At 40.5% G+C, this 16676-nt stretch overlaps 1 non-coding gene and 1 pseudogene across 1 annotated transcript; both read right to left on the bottom strand.

Annotated features, from left to right (window-relative positions):
* Positions 1-13497: 13497 nt before the first annotated feature.
* On the bottom strand, positions 13498-15886 carry LOC139019620 (interferon-induced, double-stranded RNA-activated protein kinase pseudogene; annotated as a pseudogene).
* LOC139020287 (U6 spliceosomal RNA) lies at positions 14710-14816 on the bottom strand. The gene has a single exon (XR_011473279.1). It is a non-coding gene; the product is annotated as a U6 spliceosomal RNA (small nuclear RNA).
* Positions 15887-16676: the final 790 nt, after the last annotated feature.

The following is a 16676-nucleotide window of genomic DNA, read 5'->3' on the forward strand; positions in this document are numbered from 1 at the left end:
CTTTTGAACCATGCCCCTGTGCCTAGCTAGCTGGGCAGATGGGGAGAGAGAATGCCTGTTTTTTTTTTGTGTGTGTGTGTGTATTTTTTTTTTTTTGGAAGGGGGTGGTACCATGTGAAGTTTTTCCCAGCATAGTTTCGCTTTATTTGAAGAAGTTTATTAGACAAGACTAGTCTTTAGGCAATAATAGAGATTATTTGAGATTCAAATATTTACACTTTGAACTAGCTGTAGAAATATTTACTGATTTCTGTGATTTTAGCTTAGACTCTGTTATTCACTGTATTCAATTCCTGCTTTTGTTCTTGGGAATGCAGTTTAGGTAATATATGAAATGTATAAATAATTAATATGATGGTAACTGCAGAATACTTTTTCCATTGGGAAAGGTTTACGAATAATTTCAAAGAAATCTGAGGCTGGTTTTAAACTTTAGAATAAATTTTGGAGGTAGGAAAGACAGTTGTTTTTTTAAAATAAATATGCTTTCATTGAATTACCTCTGTGACTCTTTCTATGGAGGTTAAGACTTTCAGGAAGAGGGCTGACACTTTACAGCTAAGGTCCATTTTGATTAGCTTTGATTTGAATTCATTGCTTTTAATTTGCCATTCTTATGCTATGATTTTCACACGGGTAAATGAAGGGTATTCTGACTGTCAATGTTTTGACATTTTTATTAGAGAAATTTTAAAATCACTTATTCATGCCAATTTCATGATCCTCTGGCGCTTCAAAGGAAAGAGTCTGCAGTATCCTAGCCATGCAACATCTCAAGAAGGACTTACATTTATCCTCAAAAATGAAGTTTCTCTTGGTATATGTTTGGCGAACATATTGCAGTGCTAAAAACTTGTGCAGAGGAGCATTTTGAAAAGATTATTCCAATTTAAAAGTGATTCTGTAACATCTGTGAACTCAGTGTACATTTCAAGAAAAATGTTGTTGGCTTTGTCTTCATGCTCAAGTCATACCTTAAGCAATAGAACCCAGAGATGTCCTTCTGAGCTGTCATGATTCATTCTTCAACTGTCCTGCTTCTCTTTCATGTTTCAGGGTAATGACTGCATGTAAATGAAGTTAGAATTTCATGTAGTATAGATTTTGATGAAAAAAAGATAATAGCATTCTTCCAACCTCTCTCCTTTTGTTCAGGGATCAATTTCGTTTGCTGTGGTCTTTCAAAACCAGAACTCCCAGATCTTCAGTACAAATGGCAGATATATATATACTGATTTTTTTAAAGTGAAAGCAAAGTTTTATTACAGAAAAGCCCCCCTGCTACAGGGAAGGGACCCAAATGGGTTGCCCAAAGCAAGCTGATTTTAGATTCCTCCAAATTCATCCCAAGGATGGGCCTACTTGGGACAATTTTGTGAACACCCGCACACTGTTATTTCCATAGAGGATGACTTCCTTCCTTCCTTCCTTCCTTTTTTTTTGCTGCAAAAACCTTTATTGTTTCCATTTAGTCCAATACATGGGAGTGGGCTTCAGGGTGGTTAAAAGAATGGCTAGAGGTTTCTGGGAGAGGCTCAAAGCAAAAGCCAGACACCTGGGAAATGCAGAGGGGCCCCTCACAGGCCTCTGGGCTCCAAAGGCTCCTAGTGGTGCTTGAGGATTAGCTTGTAGAAGAGATACTCGCCCAGCCCAGCCTCGGGGCCAGCCAGCCTGCGGAGGTGAGTCAGGTGTAGCCCATCTTCTTGATGAGTTTCACCCCCTCACTCAGGAAGTGGTTCTGCATAAAGAGCTGAGGGTCTGTGGGTAGAACCAGGGCCTGCAGCTCCAGGAGGGCCTGGTTCAGGTTCCTCTCCAAGGCCAGGGCGGCTTCCATGCGCCCTGAGTTTTGCCCACTCATCTTGGGGAGGCTTCAGCACGTCCTGGAAGAGAATGCGGCCACCGCGCTGGTTTTGCAACTTTAAGTGATGCTCAGCGCCCTCGCGCTTCTTCTCCGCCAACTCCCAGAAGAAATGGCCCGCGCCCTCCATGGCCACATCATCCTGGGTGAAATAGAAGCCCCGAGAGAGGTAGGTGTGGGAGGCCGGCAGGTGCAGGTTGGCCAGGCGGTTGGCCGTAGCCTCCACCTCGGTGGAATAATTCTGATGAATTTAGGAGCTCATGGTTGTTGGGCAGTAAGGAGTTAAGGTAGAAAAAAACCCCGGTGTGTTGGCTGGACCCGGAGGTGGTTCTGAAGGTGGTGACTGGATGAGACGTAGGTGGGTGGTCGGAGGCTGGAAGAAGGGGTGTCCCTGTGTCTGTTCCGTCCAAACACTGTTGAAGTAAGAGACAGATCAGGGAGTGCCGAGGGCACTGCCTTGATTTTCTGGTAGAGCAGTAATTTGGTAGAATTTCAGGGCTCATAGACCACTGCTGCTCCCTATGTCATTGAAACAACAGCAACAACAAAGCAGGTTGTTCTGTAGGTAATTGGAAACATTCCTTGATTGGTTTTGGGGTAAGCACATGTTCCAGTGGTTCTCAACCTTCCTAATGCCGCCACCCTTTAATACAGTTCCTCATGTTGTGGTGACCCCCAATTTCATTGTTACAAATTGAACATGATTAAAGCATAGTTATTAATCACAAAAACAATATGTAATTATATATGTGTTTTCCGATGGTTTTAGGCGACCCCTGTGAAAGGGTCACGACCCACAGGTTGAGAACCGCTGTCAGAAGCATAGTTTTGCGCCCCCTTTTTGTTGAAAGAACAAATGAGTGGACAGCAAGGCAATTAAAAGCTTTCTTCTTTCAGAGCCTAGCTGTAGAGAAGCTGACTTAGTGGGTCTGCTGATAATAATTATGTCAAGAACCAGTATTGTTGTTTTGTCATAAACAGCACATTGCTGTGTCTCAGATGTCCTCAGCCCTCACCTTATTCCAGACCCCATCACCTTATTCCAAAGCTACTGTAGCTACTTCCTAGCTGGTCTCCTGCCTCCAGCCTCTTGTATCTTCCAGTCCCCAGTGGGTCTAGTTGGCTGAAATGTCATCTTCCTTCCTAAAATGTCAAGTCCAACTTGTTAATTCTTTCACAAAAACCTGTAGTGGCTCCCCGCTGTTGACCTCCTCAAGCTGAAACACCTTATTCTATCCGGCAACATGCAAACACCTGCTCTGCTTTGGCCCAACTGAGCACAGCCCGGGTTTTATATTCATGCCCACCCATATTTTTTTTTTTTTTTTTTATGGTGGGGAGATCAAATTTTTACCCATCAGGCAATCTGATCATATGTACTGGGTCTTAAAATTTTCCCACTCTTGAGGAAAGAATTCTTCATAGAGGAAAAATTTAATGTACAAACATGGCCATTGCAGTTTTTTATATAATTAGAAGTTATAACCTAAATGTTCAGCAAAGGAGAATTAAGTATGGCACATTTATAAAACATGGACAATGAAAACGGTGTATACTAACTTGTAACATAAAAAAAATACTTACATTCCAATAAAAGAGAAAAAATACCAAACTCTCTATGCAGTATAAGCTCAAATATATACAGTGGGGCCTTGACTTATGAGTGTCCCGACTAACGAGTTTTTTGAGATACCAGCTGTCTCTCTGCAGATTTTTTGCATTGAGTTGATGGAGTAATTTGAGTTAACGAGCTCCCTAACGAGCGTGGTCTCGAAACGAATTAAACTTGTAAGTCAAGGCCCCACTGTATATCCTGCTCTCCAAAGTCCAAAGTCTACAACTGTCAAGGGAGGGTATCTGTGGGTGTGGGATTATGGGCTACTTTCATTTATTTATTTATAACACTTTTTAGTGTTGTTGATATTTTAATCAGAAAAACTTCACTTATTTTTTCTTTTTATACATTTAATGCTTTTTCTGATAACAAGGGTAATCTGTACCCATTGTTAGAATTTCAGGCAATACAGAAATATATCCATTTTGTAAAAAATAAAAATCACCTTAATTTCAACTAAAAAATTCATCTAGTGATAATCAGCGTTCTTTCTCCAGTTTGTTCTGGTAACAAATGACACACAATAGCTGTGGCTTAAACAGTACACATTTATTTTCCCCTCGTGTTGAGGGTTGAGGCTGGCTGTGGATCTGCTCTGGGTTCTGGGACGTGCTCCATGTGTCCTCTCATTCTCCATCTCAGGCTAAAGGAGCAGCCCTGCTCGGGGAGGTCCTGTCTTCACAGCAGAGAAGACTAGATCCAGAACCACACTGTCACATGGACAAGCCCCATGTTACTGTGGCAGGGAGGTATATCCTATCCATGGCAGGAGCGGAGAGTTAGCTACCATAACCACCAGCAACGTTTTGGTTTATACATCCTTTCAGACTTTTCCATATACAAGGGCATGTGCTGGTCTGTCACTGTCACCTTCCCTCCATCAGCTCTAGTTACATGGCCTTCTTGCCTTTCCCATGACCTTGCATTTGTTGTCCTTTTGCCCCAAATTCTCTTTCTTCAGCTATCAGACCTTCTAGTGAGACCTGCCCTGACTCCCATATTTATAATTGGAGTAACCCACTGCACAAACCCATTTATCTCCCTTCCTTGACTGATCCCCCCCCTCCCCCAACATTTACCAATTCCTAAACACTGTGCATTTTACTTATTTATTTTATTAATTGCCTGGTTCCCTCAACTAAAATGTGAGCTCCCTGCGGGAGGATGGTTGCTGTTGTTTCTTCTTCATCCCCAATGCCCACGTTGTGTTAAAGAAATATTTGTCAAATGCACGAACACATGGATAAATCTCAGAGGACAGTGTACCGGAATTGATAAGTGGGTTACAGGGAAAAGGTGTGTGTGTTTGTTCCATGCTCACTTATTGGGAACCTGCTATGTGTTTGGCAGTGTGGTCATGACTGGGGAAACAGGAGAACATAAGACTGTCCCTGCTCCATTCCAAGTGCATGTGGCGATGGCTCTGCTTGTTTAGACTGGCTTACCTGAGCAGTATTCCTTAGGGAGCTGTGGGACACGTTTTTCCATTTTTTCCTTTTGAAAATCTAAGGAGCTGTATCAAGTGCTTCTGGAAACTCTTCAGAAATTAGATTGCATAACATTTTACTAACTGCCTATTGGAGCTAGAGGGGATCAGGGATGAGAAAAAGACCAACTTTTAATAAACCAGTTTTACTGTTAGAATATCAGCAATGGCTTTGATGGAGAGGGGGAGAGGGGGGAAGAGATCAATCAGAGAACTTGTATGCATATTTGCATAACCCATGGACATAGACAATAGGGTGGTGAAGGCCTGGGGGGGGGGGGGCAGGAGGGGGCGGGTTAGAAGGGGTCAATGGGGAATAAAAGGGAACATATACTTTCAATAATAAAGATTTATTTTAAAAAAAGAAACAGCAAAAAAAAAAAAAAGAAAAAGAAAATGAAGTTTGTGCATTACCTTTGTTCTTAAATGTATCTTTATGAGCTCATTTTCCTGTTCCTGGGATAATTGAGATGTAGCTGAATTGCATTCTTTGCAAAGAGCAGGCCGGGGGTATATTCAAATTTGAATTTTAAAAGGAGCCTCTTACCATCACTATAGCTCTGGGTCAAATGCTGGGTTGAGTAAGAGTAGAATGGTTGATTCAGAATTATTTTATGTTGAAATATGTTTTTCGAATGTTATTTTAAAGAAACCTAGGAAAAGCCCACAATTTGACAGGGGAAGCAGATTGCTCGTCACACATCCATGTGGGACTCCAAAATGTGAAGTCAAGGTTCTTCGTCAGATAGAGCTTGTGAATATGGAAGGCCCACAATCATCATAAAAGTGACTTAGCGTCCTAAACACCTCTCTAGAACATTGAGAAGGTCATGCCATAAACTGCAGGGTAAGGCACGGACTACCATGGTGGGGGGAGCTATAGGGGCCTTATGCACATTTTCCATGCTGGGGCAACTCTAGTAATTAGGGTTTTATTTTTATTTTTTAAATAGATTTTATTGATTTCAGAGAGGAAGGGAGAGGGAGAGAGAAATAGAAACCCAATGATGAGAATCATTGATCGGCTGCCTCCTGCATGCCCCCTACTGGAGATTGAGCCTGCAACCTGGGCATGTGCCCTTGACCAGAATCAAACCCAGGACCCTTCAGTCTGCAGGCCCACGCTCTCGCCACTGAGCCAAACCGGTTAGGGCCAGTAATAAGGGTTTTTTCACAAACATAAACAAACCAGAGACTACACATCTCTCTCTGCAAAGCCCCTGGCACTGGCCTTTTGCCCATTCTCTCCCATGATTATATATAAAAGATTCGCTGGCATTTAATAAGAAAATACAAAACCTCTGAAGACCCAGGTAGAGTTTTGGTGGAAAAAACTAACAAAAGCTCTAATCTCAGACCCTGGGAGGTGTCTCGCCTCTGTAAGTAGAAGCAGATTTGATATCATTCCTTGAATTAGAACCATCTGATGCACAAAGCCCCTTCTCAGCTGCCCTGCATCACTTATTTTCCAACTCCCTCTTCAAACAGTTTGTCTTCCAATAAAGCATGCTATCGTTTGTTCAGAAGACTGATAACCCAAGAGTCGTGAATAATGGAAAAATGACAAAATGTGCTCTACATAATCAGTTGGCAGAGGAAGGAGAAATAGCAGCTGCTTGACTGTTGTAACATATATTTTTAAACTGTATTTTTAAGTCAGTTGGATGCCAAGTCACAGATTTTCTCCAACAATCTCAGGATGGCTTAAGGCCATGCAGATAGGAGTTTCTTGGTGGTGTTCTTCTAACCCCGAGCCTTTGGTTTTGGGGGCGTCGGGGGTTAGAGGAAGGCACTTTTAGAGCCACCGTTGTTCAGGGGCCCAGAACCTCCAATGTAGATGCCAACTGGAACCAGATAGTGATATTATGTACACACACATTTTTGTCACCTGGAACATGTCAACCTCCATAAATGATGAATGCAGGTAGGCAGTGATTTACCAGGAAAAAAAAAAAATCAATGTTGTTTGTGTGTGTGTGGGGGAGGGAAATTAAAATCAATTTATGGGAAAAATCAAAGTTGATTGCCAAATTTTTGTAAATCAAAATGAATATTCAAGAATAGAACTTGATATTTACAGGGGTCTGAATGATCATTTTGGAAGATAAATTTTTGGAGGACTATATTGGTTCAGGTGACAAGTTAAAACCCCAGCTCTTCCCCTTATTGGTTCTGTGATGGTTGGTAAGGGATTTAACCTTGAAGAACCTGTCTTCTTAACTATAAAATGAACACCATAACATCTTATTTATGAGGTTCTATTAAAATGAGTTGATGGATATATAAGTGACTTGATTTTGTTTATTAATGTTTAAAACTTATGGAATTGAAATATACAGAGAATAATCTAACATATACCCATGTACTAATCACTAGGTTTAAAAACTAGTAATACTTGCCTTATTTTCCTTTTTTAAAAAAAACCCAAACCAAAATATTAGCAATACAGTTGATTATTCCTTATTCCATCCTTGGCTTCTTTTATAGAATTAACTATTATTCTAAAATTGGTTTATATCTTTTCTGTCCATATTTTTGTGTTTATTATGTATGTATATATCCCTAAACAATAGATAGTATTGTTTTGCAAATGTTACATATTTATAATTATACTAGAGGCCCTCATGCACGGGGGCTTGTGGGGGGGGGGGGGCGGGGAGGGAAGGGATCCCTCAGCCTGGCCTGCACCCTCTCGCAATTTGGGACATCCCTCTCACAATATGGGACCGCTGGCTCCTAACCACTCGCCTACCTGCCTGCCTGCTCACCCCTAACCACTCGCCTGCCTGCCTGATAGCCCCTAATTACTCACCTGTCTGCCTGATTGCCCCTAACCCCTCTGCCTGCCTACCTGATCACCCCTAACTGCTTGCCTGCCTGCCTGACTGCCCCTAACTGCCTCTGCCTCAGCCCCCAATGCTGTAGCTTTGTCCGGAAGGCCATCTGGAATGACGTCTGGAAGGTCATTCAGCTGTCCGGTCTAATTAGCATATTATGCTTTTATTATTATAGATTATAAATAAAATTGTTTAAAATCTTTTTGCAATTACCTTTTATGCAATATTAATTTTAAAATTTAGCCATGTTAATACAATTACAAATATTGCATTTATTTAAGTTGCTATCTAGTATCCCATTATATATAATTATTCATTTCCTCAGTGAGCCTGCTTCTAAAGTTTTGCTATTTAAGCAAGGCCTCAATGAACATTCTTGTACATCTCTTCTTGGGCATATGGGAGATGGTTCTCTGGGTTTAGTGTCTAGAAGTAAAATTCTGGGACAGAGGTTATATGCCTCTTTAAAAGCTAAAAATATTGCCAAATTGCTCATCAGTCTTAGTGTGTGCCCCATAGGTGAGTTCTAGTTTCTCCATTTCCTCCTCAACAATTAGTTTTTTTTTTAGATATCTTGTTTTTCTGAAGTGATATCTCACATCAACTTGCATTTCTTTTCTAGCGACTGAGGCTGAGAAATTTTAGGTATTCCAGTTTTCTGTGAATTTCTGTTGAGACACTTTATCCACTTTATAATTGCATTCTTTGTATTTTCTTACCATTTAATAAGAATTATACTTACCTTTTAATTTATGTGTGACAAACAGTTTTTCCCAAGTATGTGATTTGTGTTTTAGCTTAGTTTATGGTACCTTATATTGTAAAAATTTTAATTTTCAATATAATAAATTTCAATATAATCAGAAAAAAAAATCAACCTTTTCCTTTATGATCTGTGCCTTTGAGATTTTTTTGGGGGGAAACAATTCATTTCTCTATGTTCACAAAAATTGTCTCCCTATTTTTTTTTTCTTTCAAAGTTCTAATACTCACATTTAGGTTTTTAATCTGTCTACGAAGTTAGGTTAAAATAAGTTCTTTTTTTAATATATATATGGACAACAGTAGTTACAGCAACATACATTGTACGGCTCATCCTTTTCCACTGACTTTTAATGACACCTCATATACATGTGTTTTTCACCACCCTGCGAAAGTTAATGTAACTTTACTTGTCTTCATACTTGCACATTTTCTTAGTCATTAAAGTGGTCTGACTATTCTTGGCCCTTTTCTTGTCCATATGACTTTCATCAACTTGTAAAATTCTGCAAAACTCCCTGTGGCAATTTGATAGAAATTGCATTAAAATTCATAGATCAGGATGCATTGAAATGATATCTTAGATATTGAGCCCCCCTCTGTTACCATTATTTCTTTTTCCATGTGTTTAGTTTTGTTATCGGAGAAATGCACGGATGGTCTTTCCCTGTTGCCAGTGGCAGTAGGGTCTTTCGGGTGCTGCTGGAATAAGCATTTCTGGAGGCCCCCACGGGAGGATAAGATGTGGTAGAATGCTTTATTTGTGTGGAAGGACATGCTTGGGTTTCCAAAGTCCCATTTCCCTTTATCCAGTCCTAGAAGAGGGGCAGCTGGGCATTCAGCAGAGCTAGAAGCAAAGCCAGTGTCCAGAGTTTCCGTTCCGTGGTGGAGCTGGGTCTAGGACAGGCTCGTTACAGTCCATCAGTCCACTGGGTGGGGTCCACATGGCTCAAAGCAGGGGAGCCAGGAGAGCATGCCACCTGCAACAAGAGTCCCAGGAGTGCAAGCAAACAAGAGCGCAGGAGAGCAAGGGCGAGAACTGTGTTTAGGACATTAAATATCTCAAGTCTTTCTGCTCCTACAGTGGCCACGCCTGCTATGGCCAATGGCCTGTTCCCAGGTATGACTGACACACAAGTACCTTCCCTATGTCACCCAGACTCTGTGGGGCATACATCTAACCTTTGGCCTTCCCTTTGCTTATTTCCAGTTATTCATAACTGGCTTAAATTACAAAAGTATCAGTTTTTTGATTATTCAGTGCTGTATTCATATTTTCTCAAAAAATGTTGAGCATCTTTTTTTAAAAAAAATTTTTTTAAATTGATTTCAGAGAGGAAGGGAAAGGGAGAGATAGAAACATCAATGAGAGAGAAGCATTGATTGGCTGCCTCCTGCATGCCCCTTATTGGGGTCTGAGCCAGCAACTCAGGCATGTGCCCTTGATCAGAATCGAACCAGGGACCCTTCAGTCCACAGGCCACTGCTCTATCCACTGAGCCAAACCAGCTAGGGCACACTGAGCATCTTATGTTACATGTATTACCTATTACTTAATGTTTTGTTGTTGTTGCTTTGACCCTGCTTGCCATGTCTGTTGGAAGCCTCATAGTTTCAATGGTCCAGGATCTGTTTTTATGTTGATTTTTCAGCTTGGTATTCCTTTAGGCACAGGTAGTGTAAATTTAACCCCCATACCCACCTATGTCACAGGTTAGAGACTTTTCCTTCTTCTCACATGAACTTTCTCCCCTTCCTAAAACCCCCACAGATGAAGGACCGTCTCACTACTGTCCTGGACTGTGAGAGGCTGCCCTTCTGGAGGCCTTGCTTGACAGGAGACTCAGTTCTAGCCTCTGCCCTATCATGGGATTTTAAAAAAGCCATAAGCTTCTGGGTGGACATTGAAACTCCAGTCCCAGCCAGGACCCTCCTGGGCCACCGAGACTGTCAACTTGTATGCTTACCACTCTAGTATTGTCACTTCATTTCTGCAGTTCCCTTTTGAGACCAGCTATATATTAAAAACAATTTTGGTTATATTTTAGAATTTCTAAGAGTAGGAGGGGATGCATTGTCAGAACAGGTAAACTTATTAAAACCTGTGTAGAATTTTACAAATATAAGCTAGAGATACTTTTTTTTAATCTTGTACTGCAAACCATCATTCCTAAAGTAATTTGTGTTTATAAATAATTGTTTTCATGTATTAGCTTTGCTGAAAGCAGGGTACACACGACAATTTTACGTTAAACTTACTTGGGAGAAATCGAAGTACGAATTGCAATTTCATTTCTAAGGTTGTTGTAAAGCCTTGGAAAAAAGGATGATTCCTGGCTGCAGGGGGAAGACATAATTCTATCTACTGCTGATTTATAGGAATCTTTACATTTACATCATTGTTAATTCTCTGGACCAGGATCAATCAGACCCTGCTGGGTAATGGAAAGCCAAGAAGCTCAAAGGGACGTGTCCTGTTTTGTATGTCCAAAGCAAGGGATTTTGGCATTTTGATAGGTTGACAAGCTTTGCACTCATCTATTTTTTTTTTTTTTTTACTGAGTTCATAGAAATGGGCTTCTTTCCCAAATGGAGGATACTAAGAATTTATTTCCTAAAGAACAGTTTTATCATCATTCTAGGCCTGATTCTCTCCGACAGAATGAAGTTTTTGTAGGCAATAGAGATTTTTGTTGGTTGGCCAGAGTACCTGTCTATTGAAATAGTGAAATATTAGCTGATACCTTCGACTTAATATGGTTCCTCTCTCCTGTTTAAATGTTTGTTACTCCTAGATTTTTATTTTGCATTGTCATAGAAACTCATTTCAAAAAAACAGAGGAGTAGTTAGCAAACTCAAATTATTTCACACCAGAATTGTTTATTGTTTTGTTGTAAAGGTAGGTTGACAGTTTAGGAAAAATCAGTAACTTGATTATATGAGTTGATGCTTGAAGGTGTTACCAGATTTTAGGTACCTTCTATGATCAGGAATCTACTAACAAATTTGAAAAGTCACATGTTAGTGCATTTAAAAGGTAGATATCCTTTAAATAATTGGTAAAAGAAATATGAATAGTATCCTAACGAATACAAATCTAATTGTTCTTCCCAACTTTTGCCACTGATGAATATTTAGTAATAAAAAAAGTGTGCCTGGTTGGGCCCTATCCTCTGTTAAAGCTTTTTGTCTCATTGAATCAAAGGACTTTAGAGGAGATCAGGGTGAAGGTGGAGAGAAGGCTAGTCAACCATTGCTGTGACAAGACGTGCTCACATTTCCTTACGTGGTCAGCCCTAAAGCATCATCAGATGATTTAAAAATAAACATGTGAACAATGACTTCACTCAAAAGATGAACAATCTAACAATTGGTCACATCTTCTTGACACTTCTTACTTATTTCAACTTTAGAGTAACCACTGAATTTATAGTGCACAGCTAGTCAAACCTTTTTTTTTTAGTGTCTACTTGTTGGTTGGTGTAGCTAGTTTCTATTCCTGAAATAACATGTTCATTAGCATTGGATAGGAGCTATTTTAAATCACTCTCTCAAAGACACCTATCTATCACAATGATGAAGGAGAGAATGAGACTGTGTGGGTTCAAAGCTGAGCTCTGCCCCTGCCTCGTGATTACCCTTGGCAAAGCTGCTTTAGTGCTTCATTTCTTAAAATGCACATAATAACAGCACCACCCTCACTGGGTAGTTGGGAGGATATGAGAATATACACACAGAAAGCATGCGTGTCCCAAATAGTGAACATGCAGTATCAGCCACTGTAATTAGATGTGCATATATTCTGCATGGAAGCACACTCAGAGCACTTCACTCTTAACAACACACCAATAATCAAAATAGCATCCACCATCCCTTTGGGAAATAAAATGTGATTTTTCAGCTGAGAAAGCAAGTGATCTATCTAGGTTGATGATTCTGTAGGGGAAAGTAATGCCTCTCTTTTCTGATATTTCAACCTCTTTAGGAGTGAACCCTAGGCAACTAAATTTGAATGTTAGCTCTAGTGTGCTTTGTTGATTACTCATCTTTCTAATCCAAAATTTATTTATTTTAAAAGGGACCCCAAGTAAAATTCCCTTTATTAACCTTCGGTTGAGAATAGGTTTGCATATTTTCAGAAAACAACTCCAAGACCATGTGAATTCCTGCAACAGAGAGGAATTCTCAGGAATGCTCCAGCCATGAAGACAAGAGGAAAAACAATCCAGGGATTGGAAGACGCTGAAGACGCTTTGCCATGCTAGCAGTCAGCAGCTGTGCGTCACTGCAGGTTGCCCAGGATCAAACCAGAGAAGTTCGGACCTGCATTGTGATCATCTGTCCACCACCCAGAACTGAAATATCACTGCTGACATGTAAGGAACTGTCGGACATTGAAACTTGGACTCAGAACTGTTGGACATTGAAATTGGGATTTAAACATTCTTTGTTCTTAAAATGTTAGGTTTAAGTTTTAAAATGTTTTGGGTTACGGATTGGCATTGTTTTGTTATTGTTTTAATAGCCAGACTTTTGTTCTTGATGTTTAAGTTTTATTTCTGGCCGGTGTGGATCAGTTGGTTGGAGCACTGTCCCATACACCAAAAGGTGGCAGGTTCGATTCCCAGTCAGGGTACATACCCAGGATGAGGGTTTAACCCCTGGTCGGGACACCTGAGGGAGGCAACGATCAATATTTCTCTCTCTCAATAATATTTCTCTCTCTCTCCTTTCTTCTAAAAAATCATTTTTTTTTTTAGAAAGATGGAGGTTTCTGCTGAGCAGAATTTGCCTTTTTTAAAAAATTTATTTTTATTGGTTTCAGAGAGGAAGAGAGAAACATTAATTGGCTGCCTCCTGCATGCCCCCCACTGGGGATTGAGCCCACATGCCCTGACAACAGGAAAATAGAACATCAGAAGCAGGCTACTTTTTAGAAAGGCACTAAAACGTGTTTCGCATTTTTTTCTCTGGAACATTATTCCACTCCTTCAAAGTCTTCAGTATTTCAGATGTTTTAGGTCGCATCTTGGGGTCAGTTGCAACTAATTTCTGTAGGAGAATTTTTTCTTTGTCATCAAATATAGCCGAGACATGGCCCTTCCTTAGATCTTTGAAAATCTTAAATGTTTCCTGACGACTGAGAGGTATATAAAGAAGCTCTGAAAGAATTAGCCCTAAGGGAAAGATGTCCACTTCATTTCCATATTCTACTGAAGCGAGCTGTTCTGGGCTCATGTAGAATGGAGTTCCCGGTCTTCCGTCCGCTGTTTATCATGTTTCTGAAAGGTTACAAGTCCAAAGTCTCTAATCTTTATTTGTTTTGTATCTACTAAAAATATGATACTTGGCTTAAGGTCTCTATGAATTAACCCTTGTGAATGTATATAATCCACTCTTGTGACTATTTGCTTAAGTAATCCCAAAGACAAATCTTTGTTTGGATTCTTCCTTTTTCTGCTCTCAATCCAGTCTTCCAATGTCCCTTTATCACAGAATTCCATTTGGATGAAAAGGCACTTCGTCAATGATCTTTTGTTGTAATCTTCTCCATCCCAACAATTATAGTAGCAAACAATATTTGGATGACCAAGTGTTGCCAAAACTTTTACTTCTCGCTTTCCCTTCTCGTTATTGTACTTAACACGTTTAATAACGTAAGTCGTCCCATTTCTATTGGTGCTATTTCTTCAAAATCCTTGATAAACCTCTCCTCCACAGTATGCTCATTTACAGGAGAGTCAAATTTAGGTGCCAAATTTATTTTCACGTTCTTCAAACCTTTTCTGAGACTACTTCTGTCACGGTTATAATTCCTCTCTGATCCATTTCCTGAAAAGCCACTTTCAGAGGATGATTCAGAATTGGGTGCCATCGAGAAGCTGCTCCCACAGTCACTGGACCAACCAGGGGAGCGTCAGCGGATCCTGAATCACCTTTCGTTGAGCTTTTTTCTAATTGTATCTGTTCATACGCAAGTTTAGCAGCCAAAGGTTTTGCCTTCTGTTTAGTAGAACCTACAGCACAAGGATATTCTTTCTGTCAAATTTTGCATTTACAAAAAAAAACGAGACTCAGAGGAGGCGCAGTGCGGAGGTGCATGCGGAGCGGGCTGGAGGCTGAGGGTGTGGTTGTCCTTTTTTTTTTTTTTTAAATATGGAATGCTTCACGAATTTGCGTGTCATCCTTGCGCAGGGGCCATGCTAATCTTCTCTGTATCGTTCCAATTTTAGTATATGTGCTGCCGAAGCAAGCACGTGGTTGTCCTTTTCAATCGGGAGGGAGTCTCAGGCTCTGAGCTCCAGTTCCGGGCGAGTCTTTGGGGACCCAGACTCATATGGGAGAAGCGGGACTGTCTGGCATCGGTCCTCTAATCCGAAATTTAATAAAAGAAATCTGATTTTCACATCTGGGCAAATAACTTAAATATCAATTGTGTTTTATTCATGCTGCCTTGTCCAATTCCCTTAATTGTCCTTGCAATGTCATTTTGCTGCCCCCTCTCTTTCTTTTGCTGTTCAGAACCAAAGCTTTCCCAACTGGAACGATCCACTCTGGCTTTTGAAATGCTAGCTCTCCAGCTGGTGATGGAGTGTGTGTAAACTGCAGAAAGCCTGCGCTAGTGAATTTCTGGTTTGCATTAGACCATCATGGTTTATTGTTTTGAGGGCTCTTGAAGGAAAGTTCCAACCCACGGTGTCATGCCACATCTCCAGGTGACCCATTCCTTTAATATGACCTTCTTGTGCTTAGCAATCACTTGGGTAAATCTTTAGATACAGTTCATCACCGTCATGTCTCAAATGAGGCTAATCTGAATCCCTTGAAAGCACGCATAAAATATGTAATTGCCCTTGAACATAAGCACAAATGATTTACTGGTAAATATTTGTTTTACTAGACCACATCCCACTTCCCCAGACTGCAATCTGTATTTCACAGATGCTGGTAAGACCCACCTATTCTTGTTGGTTCATGATGGTTCTAAGTCAGTGGCTACTTAAAGGTTCTCCCTACCCCCCGAGTAAAAAAAGTAATAAGAGACAGAGTAAAGGACCTTTTATTGATTCTACTGTTGACTTCCCTGACAGTGGTTTCCATTACTCTCTGGACTGATTTGCTGTTCATTAGACCTTCTCTTAGCCCTTGGCAATCAAGACCCTCTACATCTGAGCTTTTTACACTTACCTCTCTGATCCTCCTAGCAACATTTCTTTTTCTCTGCAGCCAGGTGTGTAAAGACCAGCCTTTGTGTCAGTTGTCCTTATCTGTGACCACATACTTTGTCCGAGGCTCTCCTTCCCTCCTTCCAGCTCTGGATTGTCATCGCTAGTTCCCTCCTGACCTCTTGGTCTTAGACTTCATGGGTCCTGCCCCCTTCCCAACCCCCTGAGAAGCTTGTCATGTCCAGTTCCACTGACCTAGACATTCCTGAGTATAGAAATCAATCCATGTACACAGTGAAGAATATTCTCATATATAGCTTTGGATTTCCAGCATTTCTAGTGTGGTCACTGGTGCCCCTGCTCTTTCTCTGGTCCATCTTAGTCAGGTTGTAAAGATAAAGATAGTCTTTTATTTCTTTGGCATCTCATGTTTTCAACACTCCACCATCCATGTACATATATATTGTTCATTGCCTTCTCTATGTCTGGTGTATCTTTTTTTTCAAATGACTGTTACAGTGCATTTTAAGCATTTTATTGAAGGCAGTGAATTCAGATGTGGTAGTTCAAATATAGCATAAAAACAACATATTGTCTAGACTTCTTGCTTTCTCATTATATACAAAACTAGAGGGAAAATGGAGAGCCTGGAAAAGCTTGTCTTGAGAATGTCAAGGATGAGCTGCGGGGATATGAGGATACCAATGTGTAGACACCAACAGGAATAAATGGCTTTCCAACTATAGGACGTGTCCACATTTGCTTATTCATTTCTTTTTCGTAGTGTTGTTTGCCTCATCAACATAAACGATCATGAGAAAAAGAGAGCTGTTGGTATTTTGCTTAGGGGGGCACCTTAGTAAGTTTTTTGATTTACATTAATAGAGATCCCAATCCACTTTTCCTGGGTCTCATCCTATAAGATCAGAGTTCTGAAAAGAGTTAACGAAA

The sequence above is a fragment of the Myotis yumanensis genome, unplaced genomic scaffold, assembly GCF_028538775.1.
Source record: "Myotis yumanensis isolate MYYU_CA2020_CCGP unplaced genomic scaffold, mMyoYum1.0.hap1 SCAF_11, whole genome shotgun sequence".
Lineage (NCBI taxonomy): Eukaryota > Metazoa > Chordata > Mammalia > Chiroptera > Vespertilionidae > Myotis > Myotis yumanensis.